General features: G+C 34.4%; 1 long non-coding RNA gene across 1 annotated transcript; it reads right to left on the reverse strand.

The window, feature by feature from the left end:
* Nucleotides 1–5,028: 5,028 nt before the first annotated feature.
* Nucleotides 5,029–8,673, reverse strand: LOC129276101 (uncharacterized). Its single transcript, XR_010295641.1, has 3 exons — nt 8,549–8,673; nt 7,508–7,819; nt 5,029–5,126 (listed from the first exon to the last, which is right to left on the reverse strand). It is a non-coding gene; the product is annotated as an uncharacterized LOC129276101 (long non-coding RNA).
* Nucleotides 8,674–21,924: the final 13,251 nt, after the last annotated feature.

Raw genomic sequence — 21,924 nt, forward strand, 5'->3', positions numbered from 1 at the left:
ATTACTTTGAGTTTTGACATAGGACAGGGACATTCTAAGAACATTATGTCATCATATGAAAATGATGACTATCTTCCTTTTTCTCTTCCTAAGCGGGAGATGAAACTTGTCGATATTCCATTCTGAAAAAAGGGGATATTTTCTTTATTAAGTTAATGTATTTATTAATCTAATAAGCATTATGAGAGCGCGAAATCTGTTAATTTATTATGGCCTGAAATCTGGACATTTAAAGCACTTTTGTGATAATAAAATAAGATGCGTGAGTTAATTTATTTAACAATCAATGCGAGCGCAAATCGCGATCCGAAATTTTTAATATAAAATGTCATGAAATGGGGATTTTTAGTAGTTTGTTATAGAATTAATATTGAGATATACATATCAAATCACCAATCAAAATGCGAGCGTGCAGCGCAAGCTATTACGTTTTGACAATTTGACCTGAATAGGGATATTTGAAAACTTTATGGAATACAGGAAAATAATAGGTACCTGACAAATCAAATTTTGCGAGCGCGCAGCGCGAGCAGAAAATGTTAATATTGAGAAGATAAAACATAAATTCTTACAGAACACTTTTTAAAAATCATTCTGTAATCTGAAATATGTTTTTTATATTGACTTCAAAATTGGATATTTAAGCTCCATATTGAGCGCGATATACAAATCACCTAAACGGCAATGCGAGCGCGAAGCGCGAGCGAAAACTTTATACTGTACAGAGGCATGAAAGATTTTAAAAAATCATCTTATTTTATTCACTTGCCTTCCTCCTCTTATGTTTCCCCTCCTTTTTTTTCTCCTCCGACTTTTCCCTTCTTTTTTCTTTCTTTCCCTTTTTTTCTTTTTTTTTGCTCCGCCAATAGGAGGGGGGCGGGCCCCTCGGCCCCCCTGGATCCGCCTATGGTAGATGGTGACATTGAAGGTCTACTGAGAGCCATCGGGCCAACCATCAGAATCAGCAATGCTGGGCATGAGCAGGTACCATAGAGCAAGCATTTTGTACACCACAGATTACATGTGACCACCTATATATCAAATGAATACTGATTAAAGCTTCATTAATTAAGATATTTGCTCTATGAAGTTTTTGGACAAGTTTATTTTCGGGGGGGGGGGGGCTATACTATAACCCTATCACACCAACCCTACGTAAATGCAGTTCTCGCTGCTTTAAATAAAAAAATTGCCATGACGCAGTGAGAACTGCTACAGCGTTAGCTATAGCAAGAACTGTCATCGACGTGGCATAGTTTGCGATGCAAGCATTCTGTTTAAATGCTGGTGATATTAATTTCTAACTCCAAAAGTAATTCATGCATGACCAAACCAAACAAGATTTTTAACCAAAACAAATTTCTCCCAGGCTAAAACCAGGCAGATTTTAAACGTCATCAGTCATTGTTAGATGAACTTGATTTTGCAATGAAAGGAAAAAGTTAAAAAAGATTAAACAATGAAATACCTAGGTCTTATAATAGATGACAAGTCGAAATAGAATATACACTATAATAAAATTAGGTTGAATTTTGCATGTTTACCGATGTTACACCTGGAGCACATTTAAAGCTGCAACTTAGCACCTTTCAGAAGAAGGGTTCAAAACTAAACATCTGAACATGCTGAAGGTGCAAAGTAGGTAAACAAAATGCACCTTTAATGATACTCTTATTGTGACATTGGTCTGCACCTTTTTTTATAAATGAAAATAATGATATTAAAGGTGTAAAGTTGAACCTATTTTACTTGGCGTGTATATACAAATAATACGTGCAGATCCATACCCTGGTAGCACATAATGCTTTGATAATATTTCGAAAAGGTCTCACTTGTGTTTTCCAAATAATGTTTTGTAAGATTGTTTTTATAACAGTAATACAACATTTTAATCCTCGCGTTTAACATTTTAATAATTTTCTGACCAAAATGTTATCATGCTGTAAGAAAATAATGTTTTAGAAACATCATTATAATTTTTCAAAAAAATGCAAAAAAACGTTTCAATAACATTATAAAAATACTATTGCTAAACGTTATATAAAAATGTTTCCCTTACCATACATAAAACCATATATTTTGACATTTAAAAAATGTTTTTCGTAACCTTTACCTAACACCATTATAATATTTTTTAGAATGTTTTTGTGCTAGCTGGGTAGCTTTCAATAGCTATTTTTAATACATCGTACAAACATTACAAATCTATCATTCACCCTTGCTATGTGCAGTACGGCGAAATTGACTTAGATGTTTTTAAAAGAAAAAAATTAAGAGATTGCAAATAAAAGATATCTGCACGAATTGTCACTGGTATTTTTTTTATTATGAGACAAGTTGTAGAGGAAGAAACCTACTGCAGATTTGTTTTTCTTGGCTAAGTATTAGCTAAAGACTATATTATTTTTAACCACCCTAATGTTTTAATGTATTGACTGTCTTACACATATACATCAATGTCACGAAAGTGGGTTTTTTTCGTCACATTTTTAATACTAGAAAGGCAAATTCCCTCAATGTAGTTTCGCCAAATCCGGGTTTAGAATTATTTAGATAGTTGTTCAGACGTGCCCTCCATTATGACTGAAACAGACATCCCTATGATCTTCAAAATCCTAATAAAAAACAACTTAACGATTCATTTACCTATCTTAAGCTATACTTATTTTTACCTATATCTTGATATTTGAATGATTTCATATCCCCCGGTTCCATGGATGCAAAATTATGTATACCAAAATGATATTTTTGCAATCTATTCTTTTGTTTTATTTTTTAAAGATATAAGCCTCATACATGCAGTGCATTTACTCATTTTTGTTTATTTCATGTATAGTTAACAGTGATAAAAACCCAGCTTATATTTTGTTAAGATTATTCACTTTTTTTTAACGCTGTACTTATACACGTTATGCGAAATTTATTTTTGGTAATTTTATATCCATGTACTAACACTTCATATCTTTAGTTTTTACAAGAATTTCGACAAGCATTTGGCATAGCGTGATGAGTTCCGGTTTTTGTATATGCTTGATATATTTTTTTTACTTTGTCATATTGTAAATTATTTTCGACCTTGTTTTCTATTTTGTTTCTATAAACTGTGTTTGCTAGGTTTTGATATAATGTCGGAAAAATTACTTTGTATTAAAAAAGAAAGTGATTTTTTTTTCTTTTAAAATGTCGTTCATTGTCACTTGTTATTGTATGTAGTTCTCAACCTTTATGCATGATCATATTTTAACAGATTATGTTGTTGCAGTTTGAGGTTAGTTCAGCGTGATCAAACAATGCCTATTCTTTGAATGGCTCCAAGGCACGTCCTCAGCAAGTCTGTAAAAACAAATTTTTAAGAGGAGAGTTTTTTTCACACTGCACGTAATTGAAGGGAAAAAATAATAAAAGAAAATGGAGTGAAAGTGACAGGAAACACCTTTCTAACAAGATTCTAAAACTTTATTAGTTTTCAATTCCATAAGAGGGGCTAGGGAAAAGTTAGAAGAATAAACATTGAAAACAGACCAAAATAGCATTAGAGCGAGAAGAAAGAGATATGAGAAGAAGGGAGAGGGTGTAAAAGGAATAGGAACATAAGTTACTAGGAATGCAGAGAGAGAGAGATACATTTTAAAACAGGAGGAGAGAGGGACGGGGGAGAAGGTGGTTTTCAAGAAAAGAAAGGGAGAAATAATCGAGATAAAAGCGCTGACGGGAAATTTAATTTGAGCAAAACTATTTCTTTCCGCTGAGCAATTCAATTAGGAATATATAGAATAATAATAATGACCATACAGGTTTGGAGAAGAAGCGTTGGTATTTTTAGAAAAAGAACTATAATTTTTCGGTGGATGGCATTTTCGGCGGAGCTATTATCAGAGGAGCATTTGTCCCTACATGTCATGCCGAGCAATTGTAGGTGGAGCAAATATTGGCGGAGCAATTGTCGCCGGAGCATGTGTCGTTCGGGTAGCATTTGTCGCCGGAGCATTTGTCGCTAAATGTGGAGCAACTGTCGGCAGAGTAACTGTCGGCGGAGCAACTATCGGCGGAGCAATTGTCGGCGGAGTAAATGTCGGCGGAGCAAATGGCGGCGGAGCAAATGTCGAGGAGCAAATGTCGCATTTTGGGGAGCATTTGTCACCGGAGCAATCGTCGCCGGAGCATGTGTCGGGTTACCAACTCGACTGGTGAAAACAAAGCACAAACATGACTCTTTTCAGTGGGCTTGCCTCGGTCTTGGCTGAATTGGCCTCGGAATCGACTCTTGCAATTAATGAATGTACCTCTCTCTGAACTGATACTAATTGAATCACAATTTTTGGATAACATCCTACCTGCATTTTCACACGCTGCGTCCATGATCGTCAAACCATCGACTCTAAACAACCACATTCCTGGTTGACCCATGTTTGATTTTGTCTTGATGTCGATGATCTCGGATGTTCTCGAACTTTCTATCATATAGTAATTTGTACCGTCTCCAGCATCAAATCCAGCCTACTAATGCAAGTATATGACAAAGTTAGGCCTATATTGACATTGTTTAATTGTCATATATATGTTTATCTAAATATAAATACCACCATCATGGCTTATTCCGATTGTCATATTAATTTCAAATTTAGTCTGCTATCATTGTATACTATCATTTGATTAGTAGAAGCATATACTTAATTCATTCAATTGTATGTTTTTGTGATTGTTACATTTTTACCGTTATGTTGTCCATTGTTCATACATGCCTTATAGAAAAGTGAATATCAGAGTGGATGGATATCTTGATACAAGGAGTTCGATAATCGATTACAAGAATAAATATATTTATTCTTGTGCCGTGGCCCAGTGGTCAAAGGCGCCTGGCAATACATTAAAAAGTCCGGGTTCGATCCCCAGCCGCGGCAGCTATGCCCTTTTATCCTGCTTTAAAATAAATGGGAATGCTATATGCATTATTGGTAACTAGGTGTGAACTTGTTGAAAAAAAAATATATATAATAACAAATTGTACTTGCCTGAGCATTTTTTTGCGGAGTGCTTTCTTGGCCAGTCCATGTGATATCGTTGTAGATCATTATTACTCCGCAGTAATCCCCATCCGTCAAGAGAACACACTGGAATGTATTCAACTAAAAACACAAAAGAATTACCCCCCAAAATATAGATCTTGTAAATGATACCTTATCAATAGTGCAATCAAATTTATGGATTTTCTACGAGAGCTCATTGACGTGACAGCTTGCTTATAAGAATGAAACATCGACAATATATGGACCCCATGTTCCTGGGAATCAGGGTTTCTAGTTGAATATTTTCTATAGGCAGCACCCTCAAGAATCACGAATGGTGTGACAAAATTGAGATATTAAACCCAATTTTATTTATTTATTTATTTATTTATTTTTTTTTTTTTTTGGGGGGGGGGGGTGACTTGTCAAATTGACATCAGCATCCCCAATCTAAAAATCGTCCCTAGGGCCCTAGTGGACACCAGTTTGTGTCGATTATTTGTTTCTATTCTAGATCTGGTAATTTCTGAGTTGTCAAGTCCATACCTAAAATGAGACTGAAATGTTAATAGTATGCCATTAACCACCAGTGTTGCAGGTCAGGACACAATATCTTAGCAAATATTATAAAGATGAAATTAAGTAGGCTGCATCAGTAGGGTTAGGATTTGTAAATATACTTTTCAATCAGCGGAGATTGCATAAAATGTTCATTAAATATAAGTGAATCGCCGTTTGCATATCTATACCTTAAACCTTCTCAACCGTTGGGCCGCGGCCCACTTGTCGACCGCGAAGCACTCTCAAGTGGGCCGCGAGAAGGATAGGGGAAAACTATACCAAAGTATATTTCACAGACCTGTCCGAACATGTTATGTCTAATCGGTCTACGTGGGTCAAACAAAACTATTTTTTTAGGTATCATGCATGTTGCGAAACATGCCAATGCACACTATAATGGTTTCGATCTAGATTTGATGTGAACCTCGTGTGCAAGCATATTTCATGTAGTTGACTGTCGCCCATTAACCGGGCATTTACGAATGCAGATTGGTTCTCAAACTGTTTGTTTTGAATGTGCTTCAGAGCTTTGTGTTCAATTTCACGAACATTCTTTCATCAGAATGGACGTTTTCCTAAAATTTTGGTAGGTGGCCCTCGAAAAAAAATATGACAGTCAAAGTGGTCCTCGAGTAAAAAAGGTTGAGAAGTGCTAGGCCTAAGCATCATTCGGTAAATACCGTCTGATGTTTCTTTCCCCAAATTTTCCTTATAATCAATAAACACTATACCTTTCTCCAACCTTTCACTAAAGATCAAAGTCCACTCCTTCAATAATTTTAATTTGAATCAATGGAGAAAACCAAACAAGCATAACGCTGAAAATTTCAGATGTAAAATAAAAAAAATATGACATTTTAAAACTTCGCTTACTTTTTCACAAAACTGTTATTTGCACAACTCGGTGATGTGCAAATTCCCTTACCATTTGTTTTGTTTTTTATTTATTTGAATTAAATAATATTTCAATTTTGAAAGATTTGACAACAATGAAAAACTTGACTGAACCACAAAAACAATGGCAACTCCACATGACCAGAAAGGAATAACAATTTGTTTTACATGACAATGAGGAGAAAAATAAAAATAGTTCATAGAATGAAAAAAAAAAAACGTATTATAGAGTGGATGACGTCATCAGTCACCTCATTTGCATACCGACCGTGATGTAAAAATAACAGTTTTGTGAAACTACATGAATTAAGCAATATTTAAAATTTAATCACTTTCTTATTCTATAAAGTTGGATTTTTCACGTTTTATTTCAACTATTGTTGGAGGGTACACTTGTTCTTTCAATGTGTACCCGATGGGATGTAAAAGTCACTGTAGCCTGTCAATGACAAATAAAAAAACGGAAGGTCTTTATCGAAAATTAATGAACCATAACAGCAGTTTCGTCCTATTTTTAGAGCAGATTAAAAATTCAAAATAATGAATCACGTACATGCGTTGAACAGTCTGGAGTGTAAAACGGTTTTCAAGCATGGCAATTCTTAATATCATCTCTGATTGATGACTTACCTTCATACGTAGCAACACTACGAAATTAAATGATAGTAGGCAAATAGAAGTGAGTCACCGTTTGTATATGTATAACAATGAGATTATACCAACGTGTTGAAGTTTTATGTGCTTCGTTCTTTCGGTCAATTGTAAATTACCTTTTATCAATTTAGAAATATTTGATAAATAAAGCCACATTTGGATCATGGACCTAAAACTACAATAAGCACGTGCGTAGACTGAACCGAACTTCAATGAGGGGGACAATATTATTGGTCAATGATTTTTTTTTTTAGTAAAAGGGAATAAAGTGACATACCACCGATTGAAGTCTTTACGAACGGCGCATGATATCTAATAATATTTATTTATACAGATTCATCGTAACAATGAATTTGCAGATTTACATCATTCGTATGCTCAATTTCACTTACAAGCTCCGACGGATCGAGTGCGTCATAATAAGCCACATCACTCCAAGTTGCTATGAACATCCAGGTTGCTTTGAATGTGTCCCGATCCGGTGAAACATTACGAACAATCCCATTGACTCGATCGAAAAGTGCTGTCGTATGATTGGTTAGAAGTAGCTGTCTATACATGACGTCACCATGACCTATTCCATACGAAGTATCGATATCAGTCCAGAATGGAGCGATGATCGCACGATTGTCATCGAGGGGGAAGGGCTCGGGTGAGTATGAGTTGATGGGCGTCGAGAAAGAAACAGCGCCGTTGATATTTACCTATTCGCATATTTCGGGGGGGGGGGGGCGATAAGAAGGAAGTAATTTAAATGGAAGCAATGTGAGAATAACGTCACCTGTATATACAAATGCATTGGCTATCATTCTGAACTCAAGATTACATTAATTTAATCTCTAAAAGTTGAGATTTAATTATTAATATGTATAGAGTAAATTGTGTTAGAAACAGGAACAATAACATTTGACAGGACGTTTTGCTGCTCACTTCAAACACAACCGTACGAGAATGACAACTTAAATGATTTTCTTCCATCAAAGCTTTTGAAAAAAAGACACATTAAGTATTATGAGCTCAAAATTTGTTATATTTTTGGCTAATAGCTCAGAGTTAAACAGGACCATGGTTTAAGTTAAACCTGGCTTTAGAATGCAGGCATTTAAGTTTTTTTCGGGTGCGGTCAAATAGTTAAATGATGACTGTAAGCGTTTACGCTGTATCATACGTCTTCAATAGCTCCACTGCTGTATGATTAGAAAATAACTATGAAAGAGATATTCAATCAAAAACCTACATTATGACATGTTCTGTTAAATTATGACATGGATATTCATCAACATTTAATTTCAAAGACAATATAACATTTGTTTTAAAAAAATCATTAGAACAGAAACTTATCTTAGGTGGAAACCATCGCTCAAAGTTATCATAAAATCATGAATCTCTTAAAAAAAATCCACGGATGGCGTACTATTTAACTGTTTACTTACATATATGTTTTTGTAAGCGACGCCAAATAAAGAAAAATTGGTGGAGATAACGATATCACCAGAGTTCCCATCATCTCCTTTAGCAAGAAGAGCGTCCCCTTCTGCCGTTCCGTGTGGGAATAATAATTGAGCTGTAATTCCAGGGGGGGAAAATACATAGTGTGACATGTTATAGTACTGTGGCTGTAACACCATTTTTATGATTAAATCCTGCTTTCGAGAATTGATAATTGATACCATTAAGGAATTTCCTGATATGCATTTTGTCTTGCCCAATATTTGGGCATACGTGGACAATTCGTCCTCTCGTAATGCATTTCGAACATGTTGAAATAAACATCTCGTGGCTTCATCGATTGAGATAATTCATCGAAATTACACCCTCCCCCCGAAAAAAAATGGGTATGAAATTATGAAAATACAAGTATTTTCCTGTGCATATTCTCTAATACCTGGGTATTTGGATATGCTAGGATGCATTTTTTCTATTTTATTTGAATAAATATTATCGGCAAGGCAGTTCCGATATTTATTGCCTGCTGTGGCCTGACCAAAATTACTGTTGGTCTTATTTCAGGTCATACAATTTTTGTTTGAGCTGGACAAGTACCCTATCAATGTTCCCATTATTCTTGTACTTTTTATATTGATTAATCTCAGTGATTTATGTATATATAGGGATTGATTTGTAACGGTTTTTATGAGCTGTGATGTAGCACGTGTGTAAATGGGAGTGTGAAATGCTCATGCGCGTTCAGAGTGACCAAGTTTAATCTGTGTCACTAAAGCCACTTTCAGACTGACAGCCGAAATGGAGTTTCAACGAAGTTCAGAAGGAGTTACTCCACTTGGAGGGCAGTTTGAAAATTCTATTATTATTTCAATTCAGAATCAAATCGGAATATTCAACCAACCTCGAGAAAAGGTTACGGAGTTAGTCCGCACCGGAAGTGTGGTATCGCCTATCCCATTCATTTCCGCATGGAGGAGATTTCGTGTGTCACACATTTATTACGTTAAAGGGATGCACCGGGCTGATCATATTTATATCTCAATAAATAAAGTAAAATTCACAGAGCAAAATGCTGACAATTTCATCTATATCGGATAACAAATAAAAAAGTTATTGAATTTCAAAAATTTGTATTATTACTGTGAAACAGTTCTAGGCATGTCTTCATTAATATTCATTATGTGGGCTGATATGAAATTGAAATTAAGTTAGGTTAATTCAAATTTTTTTCAACCAAGAACTAAAACAATTGGAGGACAACTGATTAAGCGCGTGAGTTATTTCTTGAAGCAACTTATTTCATCATAATGGAGACACATAATTTACACATTTATTTAAAAAATGAAAAAATTATGATTTCATGTAATAATAAATGAAAAAGGAAAGTGGGGATGTAACTTTATCAGCCCACCTAATGAATATTCATGAAGACATGCCTAAAACTGTTTCACCGGAATACTGCAAATATATGAAATTCAATAACTTTGTTATTTGTTATCCAATTTTGATGAAATTTTCAGCATTTTGCTCTGTGAATTTTACTCTATTTATTTAGAAATAAATATCTTCAGCCTAGAGTATCCCTTTAATTCGCTTGGAAACCAGGGAAACGACTGCAGATGCACCGCTGCGGAGCTTGCCAGTTTGAAAGGGGGTGTATTGTCGGTCCGCAGTACAAGCGTATAAACTAAATCCAGAGTTACTCCGGATTAACTCCACTTCGCCTTCAGTGTGAAAACTCCTAGAAGGGAAGAGTTTTATTTCCATGTAATAGGTAATATTTATATACTGCGAGGAAACTCTCTCCAGTGCATTGATTCCTTAGAAAATGCAATTAAGATCACATTAGAGAGGGTCGAGAAGCCTTTGTCAAATGTTGATGGACTAGGACAGCAGATCATCCATTGATTTGCAACGGACGAACACTTTCAAATATGTCGTTGTTCGGGGTCAAGAGACACCGATGCTGTCCCGGTCCACCAACTTTCGACAAAAACCTCTCAGCTCTCCATTGTGATTTGTCTTGCATTTTCAATGGAATTTCTCCGTAATGGCGAAAAGTCCGAAAAAGTTCTTTTGGTAACCTTGTATATGCTCCTATATATAAGTTCGGTATTTATTAATCTCTTTGTACAACTGTTTTGTATATCGGTAAATGTGATTGTATAAATTATTTAAAATGTGTACCGAGTGAACAAATAACCAATGCTGGGGTTTACTAGTTCAATAACCACGAGTTTATTGTCAAGGAACTAATTAGTTCCTGCTTGTTTCATTGGAGGAGAAATCTGTGATGATATAGATTTGGTTTCATAAACGCGGAAAAATAAAAACGAGGAAGTGAAAGTTTTGCAGTATTATATAATTTTATTTTCGGAGAATATATTCTTTATTGTTGGTATCGCTTACAGAAAAGTCACACATTTGTGATATGATTACTCAGAACCTCGTAACATAAAGTTATAGAATAATCGTAAAAAGGATTTCTAAAATTGATTGCGTTGATTATTATGTTTTGATAAGTATCAGCCAATAGATCAATCGCTAAGTCTTATGTTACGGGATCTAGGCGACCTTCTTTTCCAGTTTTTAAATTCGTCAAGAAATTTGAATTATCTATCATGAAATAAAACCTGTAACCGAGGATCTGACTGTTGACACATTTAAGTACTGTCTAAGATCAGTAGTTTTCATAATTTACACATACTCTTTTTATATGCAATACACACACATGCACAAACATGATAAAATAATGCAGACATAAATCGTTTGTTTTATTTTCTAAAAAATCGGTAAGCGCCTCGGAATGGTCGTTATTCAGTATATATAAGAAATAATAGGACTCAGATTCTTCCCTCAATATATATACCAGATCACTTCCTCAAAGATTATGTTCGATACTGAGTGAATGATACAACTTGCAGTCACAGTGGGAGCGTTTGATATTAACAATGAATTTAACTTTGTGTACATCATTTGATATATACTTATAACTACGCCCGGTTGATCAATCGATTGTATGTTTCATGTCACATCGTACTGGTAAGATTATATGCCTTTACAATATGCCCATAGTGCAGTAAATCATACAGAATAGTCATTAACCTAGAAACCACACCCTGTCAATATTAGGATTACTCAATATCCATAAAAACACTCGTACATGAATGTTCCGGGATCGGTTTACTAGGCAGCTGTGTAAAAGTACCGGCAAATTTCACATCTTTTTATATCGCAAAAATTATGCAATTTGCAAATTACTGATATGGCATATAAGCAAAGGGATATTGCCCTTATGGGAAAAATACAGCTTTTGAAAACGTTTGCCCTTTCTAAAAGCATTATTATGATGATATATAAAAAAGATATCTTGAAACAATTATACAGACAATACGTAGGAACCTTGAGCCTACTATGAATGTAAATTGTGCTCATTACTTTTATGACTTGCAGTTATGCACAAAAGAGAAATGATTTATTTATCTGCAAAATTGCTTCATCTTCTGATATTGTATTAATAATGCAATATATTTTCACTTTTTTCTTAAGGAACAATAAAATCTTTAAAAGCCAAATAAGATATACTTATATAATGGAAAGCTATGTTAGAACAGACCTTTATTCCATGAACGTGCATAATACATGTAATTTAAGGATTTTTACTTTTAACATATCCACTACAAATATGCCTTTATCTTATCTTTAGAAAGATAGTTTTGTTTATGCAGGTATAATTCCATACTATATAATCTGTCTTCAAAAAGGGTATCATCCCACCCCCGCCCCCTTACAAGCCAATGAGTCCTTCAATGTTGAATCATTGGAGCATTTCATCACTGACCTACAACAACCCATGGTTTAATCAACATTTTAATCCGAAATTGGTCAGCTTTGACAGCTTTCCTTGAGAATGATTGGCTGATAGGAACAGTTACCATGGTAGCTCTCACATAAAACAACACTTGTCGGATAATACGTATGACAAGCCCTTTCATGACATGCTCCCCTGGATGACCGAATGCATGATCAATTCAGTACCAACGTTTAAAAGGGTTCCTAGCCAATATATTCATTACTTGCTTTTTTCATCAATTTAGTTTATATCAACAAAATCACAGTCTTTATAATCATTCAGAATGAATGTTTTTTACATGTTGTTTTCATATCACATATCAACACAATATATCTTGTCATCTTCCCCATGATGATTATGATGGACCTGTCCGGTTTCAATGAAATTGATAATAAGGATACTGTAGACAAAAAATGAATAAAAATAAAGATTTTCCTTGTTCCTACATTAGTTGAGTTCAAGACGATATAGAAATAATGTACAGGTGTATGCAGGCTAAGATGTGTAAGAGATAAACAAAAATACTTATTAGATTTGTTTTCAGCAGTCAAAATGGCGACATAATCCACTCGTTTGAAATTGAATTTCCCCAAAAAGGTTTGATTTGTCCACCCCTATCAATATATTTGTTGATTGCTATCTCCCCCATCCTTTCCATTGCTGGGACTAGAATTACGCCACTGATCAGTGTATAACTGTATGTTTAAATCTCGAACACCACTATGCCACACACAGCCGCGTATACCCGTGATTATTCCAAAATCAACTTGAACATGTCGGAGAAAATCATGCCCCTCACTCCTACAACTACCTTACTGTATCCTGTTTACAACTAAATATGAGGCAAAGGACCTCAGAAGTGGACTTTCTTTGAAATTGATCTTCATCTTGAGAAACTGGGACAAGGAAATTATTTGATAGCTTCCTCTGGTTTCCGATACGTAGCTTGCCTGCCGGTATATACTATACGAGTTCAGTGTTACAGTTACACCAACGAAACCGAATCCACACAGACCATTGATATTCAATTCGATATAACGTAAATTAAGCTTTGATTTGCCTGGAGTGCGTTTGTTCTGACTGTATCATTAGGCTGGGTTTTTTGGTAAATAAACTATTGAAATTATTCTCTCCTTTCTTTCTTTCTTTCTTTCTTTATTTCATTTCTTTCTTTTATTCTTGCTTTCCATAAACATGCAAAACAATTATAATCAATTCAGTTTATCTTTATGACAAATATTTTTTACTATAAAATGTCAAATTCTTCAAAGCTTTAATTCAAGATGATTAATATGACTTGCTGACCAATTTTTCAACATAAATTGCTTGCTTTGTTATTCACACTCTGTGTTATACCTTTAATGTTATTTGCTATGTAAATGTGTATGTTCATTATTTTTACACTTTCGTGTGTGGATTTGTATAATATACATATACGTTAATTCTTATGAGAATGGGATGAAATAACATCTTTTCAGGTGACGATTGTTGTAATTCATGTTTAAAGTAGATTTTTTTTATTTATTTAATCTAATTAAAATCGCTTACTGCTGTGGAACATGACTGACAAGGTATTATTTCTAAAACCTTATGTTTATCTAAATACTACATTTAATGATATGAAATTAAGATATTATTCCAATTTATAAATTATATTATATTTTTAATGTATATTTTCGGTCAACAAAATACAACAAACTTTACACAGTGAAAAATTTACAAGATTTTCATTCTTACATAACATTACGATAATAAACATGATACTCAGAAATTTAAAGACTATTAACTTTCCACAAGTGTACAGTATTTGCTAGACCTGACATAGGTCTAGTAAAAGGAAATTGGTAAAATCATTTCTTTATAATCAATTTCTCTTGTTTTACTTTATTCTGTATACTTTTGTTCAGATCCTTATCCTATTTGGGTTAAATCATTCTTTTCATAAATAATAATAATAATAGGCATTTATATAGCGCCATCTATCTAGAAATATTCTATTTCGAGGCGCGTTGTTATTATCATTATTACCCCGGCTTTATCTCTAGCTGCCTTTCAGCGCCCATGCATTTACGGAATTAATCCTGCCGGGTACCCATTCACCTCACCTGGGTTGAGTACAACACAATGTGGATAAATTTCCTGCTGAAGGAAATTACGCCATGGCTTGGATTCGAACCCACGACCCTCTGTTTCAAAGTCAGAAGACTTATCCACTGGGCCACAACGCTCCACATTCGTCTGATTTAGCATCATATCTTGTGATATTTCAAAGTCACAGTATTACTACATGGATTTTTAAATTGAATTAGTTGATTTAATGACTATTAAATTTATCAAAATCATTTTTTTTTGGGGGGGTGGTGGGTGGAAAAGTAAGATTAAGTGTTAATACAATCGGGTCAACACTTTTTGTGAATACCATTTGGTTATTTTTTAAGTAACCCGCAATAACTCCATAATCTTAATGTGTTGCGGTGTACAACGCCCTTGAAAGGGAATGAAACACTTGGAACAAACAAGCTCGTGTGCAAACGAAGGTTTGAGGACAATTGAACAAACAGTATTAAAGAAAGTTATGAGCATTTGAAAGTCGAGATCACTAATGTAATTCAGGTCATCCCATTGGCAATACGAGCAAGAATCGTAATGTCACTCTGGTACAACTCTCCCCTGTGTACCCTGAGAAAAATACTCCAAATAGTAAAACTCTATATCCATAAATTTAATTAGGTAAATCCTATATTACATGTCCAAGGTGCCGTACTAATCGACTTCAAAACAGCCCCATTCCATTCATGACAGAATTATTGCTTTTATTGGAACTCATATTGAACTCTTGGTTAATACAGAATAAACTCAAGTTGATGACTGACGACTGGATTTGATGATTGAATTGAATTGAATTTATTTCCGTTAAGAAACAAATAAAATACATGTGATACATGTGAATTGATAAATGAAAAAAAATGAAGGATGGCCCTTCTCAGCAGCATCAATCATGGTGCTGCTGGTCTATCGAGGGGTTCTCATATAGCATAAAAGAAAATTACACAAATATAAATTATACATAATATAAAAAAAAAACATACCAAAACAATGAGAAATAAAAGTATACGGTCATAACATCCAGCCCCACCCTCCCCCTACGTTAACACACCTTACACTTCAATGTATAGCAGCTATTAATAATATGTAGTTGTTACTCAATTTGAAATTATGAATACATTTTATGGTACTGTGCAAAAAGTGAACAATTGATACTATGATATTTTGCAATTTTATAATGTAATAATTCATTTGTAATAATTTTATATATTCGAAATTGAAATTGAAAATGCAATGATGTAATGCTTCAAAATGTAATATTCAAAATTGTACCACTAAAATTTGCCCTTCTTCTATTTGTGTTTATCCACAGGCATGATGTGAAATGGTAGTTTGTATTTTAATCAGGCCCATTACACTTTGTTTACATTATTTTTAAAAATAAAAGTTAAATAAACTGAATTTCTTGTTTTTTATATTCTCACTTTCGAAACTTTACCTCATATCTGCTTATTTAGTTCGCAATAGCCACATGCAGATATTATTTTCAGGGTTGAAATGTTCTAACTTGTTTATTGCTACTTTCGGTATATTTCGTACATATTTTGAGTAAATGTTAAGTTTCTCGATCCACTGTAATGCCTCCTTGTTTTCCAATTTCATTCTCTTCTCTACAATCCCTTTTTAATTTGAATTAATTTATCTCACTGTTAAATGTTGCCAAATACTAAGTTTCATTATTATTATGTGAAATTTTACCATGTGAAAATACTTTTGTAATCCAATGCACAAATTAGTTGTCAAACTACGACGCATGGAGATTTGTAAACTTATTGTGTATGTGTTTTTCATTCAAATAAACTATTTATCTATCTATCTATCTCCCATGAAAAGAATAAATGATTTATTGATAGACCTGGCAAAAACGACAATTTAAGTAAAATACAAAAGTAAAGGAATTGTTGAAGTGTGACGTCACAATTCTTGGTGGCATTGCCAATGGAACTATGTCCATAGCATTGGTGATCTCGGCACTCTATGATCATAAATATTGTTTGTCCAATATTTCTCAAATTTTCATTGATCGTATTCTTTGATTTTGTTTTCTGTGCTCACACAAACTACTGTAACTTGTCCTGTGAGTTTCATTCACTGTTAATGGCAAACGATACCAAAGCGACTTAATTCAATCAATTAAATTCAATTGAATTTCAATCAACATTTGTTTTCATTTCAATTCATTTTGCGAGAAAAAACTGCTTCGCCAATTAATATCTGTATAAACGCTATTGAATATCTGTATGAATTGACAATATATAATGAAATACTATTTAAGCAGGACTTATGAAACTATGACCCGCAGATTTCTCCTCCCGATAAAGCTGTCTGGGAAAGTGCAAGACGATGGACCACTACAACGGGCCGGATTTCAAATAACCATCATCATTATCTGTAGTAGCATTAGCATCGATCACGGTAATCACCACTACAATCATTATCATCCTCGTCACTACCATTACTGCCATTTCGTCTTCCTCCCCCCCCCCCCCACCACCATCTCAAGAATCACCTTTGCGACCGACAAGCCTCATTCTCATCGTCGTCGTAATTATAATCAGATTCAATTCAATATTTATACATACTCACCCGTACATCCCTGCGCGATGACGCACAGGATAAAAACACTCCACCGGACTGTCAACATCGCCTCTCCCAAGTTTTAAATCCTAGTCCAAACCAATCCTTTCTTAAATCTTTTTTGTAGTAACCCTATCGGGCATAGCTGTACCACAATTAAAAAAAGGGGAAAATATGTGATGTTTCCGTCCTTAATTTCGTTTTAATTGTCGTCTGAATATCTATGAATGCATATTTAATCTGTTTAACAAGTAAATATGCGATTGTCAAGACCCCAGGCCTCTGTTTGAATCTTCAAAATAGTACACAGGCGGAATATTAAACACTTTATAATCCGACTTCACTCATTTTGAAATTTGTAACTTGGACAACATGTAACATTTGTGTAATTGTTTATATCCCATTTACTTTGCATTAGTGCCCTCTTTAATCTTTGTGTCAAAATCTGACGAAGTTTAAGGCATCCACTCGATCAATTATTCAATTAATTTTCTAAAACAAAATGCAAAGAAAACATTAATCTCACAATGGAATAATTTAAATTAACTTACCAAATAGATGGTAGTAGATAGTGGTCTGCCTCTCTAGTTTTAACCTTGATTGTGAAGGCATGAAGGAGATACTTCATACTTTTAACCGATTCAGTGTTATACCATGTATACCGCATCCTGTAAGAGGATATTTCCGCCAATCCAAGGGGTGGTTTCACAAAGCTGCTCTTGGAATTACGCTAGCAAATAGACCATTCACACCATACTTTACTCCTTTTTCAAACCATATAGGCGAACATTCACATCGAAAGACCGAAATAACACATCTTAGAAATCAATAGATGGGAAAACAAATAAAAAAAAGTATTGTGCCAAATAAAGTTATGCTCCTAAATAAATTATATTTATTATACATGAGAAACGATATATGACCCGACGACAATTACATGTATTACAATCTTCATAAAAAAAAATTAATATCAAGCTTCGATATTCGAATATCTAATGCATATCATTGTATTTATAGTAATTCATTATGTTTAACTTAAGTATTCCAGCTATTAGAAATAATAAATTTCATTTTTTGTAGTATGATAATACTTTATATTTTCGCTTTTGTGTGTTTTGATTTTTTAAACAGGAGTTAAAGCAATAACTGTTTTCAATATAGTAAATCATTACGTTTAAATTAAGTATTCCAGCTCTTAAAAATGATATTTTTTTTAATTGTTATATGATAATACTTTATACAGTATATTTTCATTGTTATGCTATGTAATGTATGTTACTTAATATCTGTTGTAACGCGCTCAGAAACGTCATATATTAATGTATTACTATAATTATGGTGATTCGATTTTTATTAGATCCGGTATTAGAATTTTCCTTTATTTCTCAAAACACCTAATTCATATCACAGTGTGCAGCATATTTGGTGTGCTCGCGCTGAGAGTTAGACATGGTCCGTCGAAAACTGAGAGAGCGTCTGCAACGTTAACTTTCTGTGAGCTGAGGGAGGGGGGTGTAAATTTGATTTCTATTAGTTTGTGTGCAAATACGGGGGTGAGGTTCAGAGTGGATGCCAAATTTATTGATCGATGAGATATATTTCATTAATTTAATAAGCATTTAAACGAAAAAAAATAGCAAACCTTTGTTTAAAGTCTTTGGCCAAGTAATATCTTAAGTGAAACACATTTAATGTATTATGTAACCTTTGAGTCTAATTTACAGACAGTCCCAACCTTTCGTTGAAAGAACGCGAACGCTTATTTACGTCGTTAGTTGATTTTTGAAGAGACTTTTGGGCCCGTCGTTATGGTCTTAAAACTCTGTCCTGCAATGCAAATTGTGTGACATGAGATTTTTTTTCGTTTCGCATCTGGAACGGAAACATTCAATTTGCGTTTCGTGTGCAAAATTCTGGTTGCTACTATGGTAACAGCGATATATCCGATTTAGGACGACTTTCCAAATCCACATTTGGTTCCTCCCAGAGCTCGAGAGGCCGCCTGGGGGCCCACTTTCTTTGAAGAGTGGGCACCAGGCGCAACAACGCGTAAAAAGGGAAAAAGTGGGTAAGTACGTTACGTATAGGCCTATGTAACGTTTTAAAGGTGTCAAAAACGATGATTAAAATCCTGAAAAAAGGGATATATTTCCAATACTTGTAGGGTTTCACAAGCCAAATAAATGTTAAAAGATGCATTTTCATAATCTGGAAAAGACTTGCTTCCCTTGTTTAGGGTACTTTTCGAAACCCCATGGTCATGCCTGGTATCCACTCATCAATGGAAGTGGTCCCCCCGGAATTTGAATCTAACCCCTCATTTCTGGGGAAAGTAAAACATAATACCCTTTACATCGTGTGCTAGAGGCGTATCGTTTGTGTAGAAGGAGTGAACAAAAGAAACAAAAGAAACCCGCATGCAAACGTATTGCATACGCTGTGTACATATGCAAAATGGGTTCGGCTAGAGAGGTGATCAACCCATGGAATCAATTGCCAGTATCCACCAATAATCCACATTAAATGCAATATCGATTCGATGGACTGTAATGATCTATATCTAAGCCTTAATTTAGTAAGTTTTTCCTCACTCAATATGTACTCGATTTGTTTGAAAAACCACTTTCTTATCCATGTCATATTCTATTTTAGGTCCTGCATTTCGAATATCTCCAGCCATCAGTCGTAATACATGCATGTATGGCGCGCGGGTGTCGCGGGAAAGAATTTTGCACACGAAAAGCAGATCTGTAGGGCCTGTAACCCCCCTGTAACACAAATCTTAGCATTGATTGTTGAGCAGTTTTCTACGTTTGATTCTATTGACTATAATGTACAATCAATCTTAAAAATCAAGTGTATGATTAAGCGTCAACTTTTGTGTTAGGGGACCCTAATATTAGCGTCCGTGAGGATTGCGAAAGGTGGCAAGTTATAGTGGGAGAGAAATCATTTCATAATATATGAAATAGTGGAAAAATTGTGTGCATGTACTAGAAAGTAAGATTGACTGCATTTGTATTGCAATTAAAGTTAAGTGAATTAATATCAATTAGGTATCTTGTGATGTTTAAGAGACCTAAATCATTAACTATAGGAAGATGATACATGGCAAATATCCATCGGCAATGATGATTGTGGAGCGTTGTGGCCCAGTGGATTAGTCTTCGGACTTTGAAACAGAGGGTCGTGGGTTCGAATCCCAGCCATGGCGTAATTTCCTTCGGCAAGAAACTGATCCACAATGTGCTGCACTCAACCCAGGTGAGGTAAATGGGTACCGGTAGGAAGTAATTTCTTAAAAAGCTGTGTGCGCTATGAACGCCTAGCTTAGCCGGGTAATATAGGAGCGCCTTGAGCACCTAACAAGGTGGATATGTGCGCAATATAAATACCCTATATTGTTATTATTGTTAAGATAAAAGTTATATCATTTGGCTGACTATTTCCAATGAGTTGACGGTAAAAGAATAATTGGTCGGCCTCTCGCAAGAAGGAATGTAGGGTAGTTTTTACAATTATTTTATAATATGAAATAGTGAAAGAGTACATCGAGGACATTCTAACGATGCAAATAAATATTTCAAAAGTAAAGCTCAAAATATCAGCACATTAAAGAGGGCATAATAACAAGAATATCATTAAACATACCCATAAGTTAATGCGGGAAGCCAATGATAATGAATTTAAGAAACAGATTAAGAAATCGAATGAATTTTATTCGCATTTATTTGGTTTGGTCAAATGTTACATCATACTTTATATTACCTTTCTCTTTTGATAAGTTTTTTTTTAAAGCTTAACGTCCAGACTTTACAATATTGACTAAGACTTTAATCGTATGCATCAAGTAACATATATGTATTATGAGAAAAACCGCCTAAAACATCTCAGAGATAAAACCTCAATTTTCCAGAAAAACTCCCATCAAAGCCTGCTATCGTATTCACCAAACTTTTACTTGAGTAGTATAAAATATTTAATTTGATTAAATGCTTCCTTGTTGAATTGTAAACAAAACTCTTAGTTTCTGTGATGATGTTTTTCTTATATATATAACCAAGCCCAAACACGACAAAATAACAGACACTGATATTCACTGTGTTGGTTTTAGACTATTCCACTCTTAAAAACATGACAGGGGAATCATATTGGTGTTGTAATTTGAAGCAATCGATCGAGGAGCATCTCGAGATGGGTTGATAACGTATTTATATATATATATATATATATATATACTATCTTCAAATTTTCTTAAGTTTGAATATTTATGAGCTACGACCCCGTACAATTCAACGTGTTTTAAAATCGGTAAATTGAATATTTACCCCTGAAGTTGTGGAATATTCCGTATTATAACACGTGACCAAGAAGTGATCAAACTTGTTGAAATTGTAGATTATGAAATCTTGATAAACCATATAAATAAACTGAATATAAATATCGCTGCCTACGAGTCAATCTTCACTGTGTTTGGTCGCGATAAATTTAGCTAATCCATAGAGTTTCTACAGGAGAACAGTTTATGATATATCGATCCTATCTTCATACTTTTTTATCGATACATTTTTAAAGATATCTAAGAGTATACAAACCCATACGGGCTTTCGACATTTCAGTGCTAATCCTTAAACGTGTTTATAGAAAAACCCTGATTCTTATCTGGTTTATCGACGAACTGTTATAAAGACAACCCTGACGGATGCAATCGGAAATAATTGTTTAAGACACATATAGCTAATCTCCGGGGTCGTTACCCAAGAGTTGTCTAAAAGAATCATAGGAGAACAGATCAAGAAACGAGGCGCAGAATACAAGGCGGTCATC

This window comes from Lytechinus pictus, chromosome 14, assembly GCF_037042905.1.
Source record: "Lytechinus pictus isolate F3 Inbred chromosome 14, Lp3.0, whole genome shotgun sequence".
NCBI classification, from domain to species: Eukaryota; Metazoa; Echinodermata; class Echinoidea; order Temnopleuroida; family Toxopneustidae; genus Lytechinus; species Lytechinus pictus.